Here is a 1,408-nt window from a genome sequence, read left to right on the forward strand (position 1 = left end):
CGCTGCCTCTCTCATGGGGTTCTTCGGCGCCAGTTTTGCATTTCCGGGCTTTTCAGCCAATCAGACGGGACCTAGTCCTGCCCCTGCTTCCGGCCACGGCTCCTCCCCTGCAGCAGCTGCCCCCCCCCACACACACAGAGGGGGTTTCCTGCCGTGTGGAGACACCGTTTTAAGTCAGTTTTGTCGGCTGACTCAAAGGACATTTCATGTTCGTGTAAGGAAATACCTGGTCCTTCACACATGTTGATGTAGCCCAGCATCCTGTTAGCGTTCTTTGCTGCTGCAGCACATTGTTCACTCATGTTGAGCCTGCTATCCACCATGACCCCCAGGTCCCTTTCCACAGGGCTCCTCTCCAGCCAGGTGGATCCCAGTTTGAACTGTGCTCATGAGTCCCCCTTCAAACCCTTCTTATAGATGGGGGTGACATTAGCCTTCCTTCAGTCTTCAGGTGTCTCCTGATGCCCACAACTTCTCAAAGATCATGGAGGGTGGCTTAGCAACATCAGCTGCTCTCTCAACACCCTAGGGTGGGTGGCGTCCAAACCCATCGATTTGCGCTGGTCAAATTTCTGTAATAGCTGACACACCAACTCTGCCTTCACTGACAGCAGGTTGGTGTCTGCATCCACCTGGACTTCTGTTCCTATAGTCTAGGACGAACAGCATTAGTAAAGACAGAGGCGAAGAAGTTGTTGAGGAGCTCTGCCTTTTCAGCATTGTTGGTGACTAGTTCACCTCCCCTGTTTAATAGTGGGCCAGTGTTATGCCTCTGTTTCTGCTTGTGATTAATGTATCTGAAGAACCCTTTCTTGAAGTTTTTGACATCTTTGGCCAATGTCAGCTCCAGCTGAGCTTTTGCTTTCCTAACTGCATCTCTGCATACCCTGTCAATGATCTTGTAATTTCCAAGCAGTACTGTTCCACTTTTCCACCTCTGGTACATTTCCCTTTTCATTCAGAGCAGACCCAGAAGCTCATAGTTAAGCCAAGGGGGTCTCTTGCTCTGCCTGCTTCACTTGCCATTAGAGCAAGCACACACTAGCCCTTTCACCCTCCATGAAAGCTTTTCACATGATCCCCTCCATTGGAGCCCAGAGTGAGCCAAAGTTTGCTTTTCTAAAATCTAAAACCATTGTCCCGGAATTAACTTTTGTTGTGCTCAGCAGTATCTTGAACTCCACAAAGTGTTTGACTTGGATTTGTTCCTCAATTAAAGCACTAATTGGGAGGGGTGGTAATAACAAGACACAATTTAGGTATCTAAACTGCAGAGATCCTTAGCAGGAGACTGCTTCTGCCCTCTGATTCCAGAGTGACTTAAAGAACACTTTCCATAGTAAAGTATCTAAAGGTATGTAAACTTAGATGAGTAAAGTAGTATGAATCTCTCACACAGTAACATTTT

This window comes from Chaetura pelagica, unplaced genomic scaffold (genome assembly GCF_000747805.2).
Source record: "Chaetura pelagica isolate M959 unplaced genomic scaffold, ChaPel_1.0 scaffold85, whole genome shotgun sequence".
In the NCBI taxonomy this organism is placed as follows: Eukaryota; Metazoa; Chordata; class Aves; order Apodiformes; family Apodidae; genus Chaetura; species Chaetura pelagica.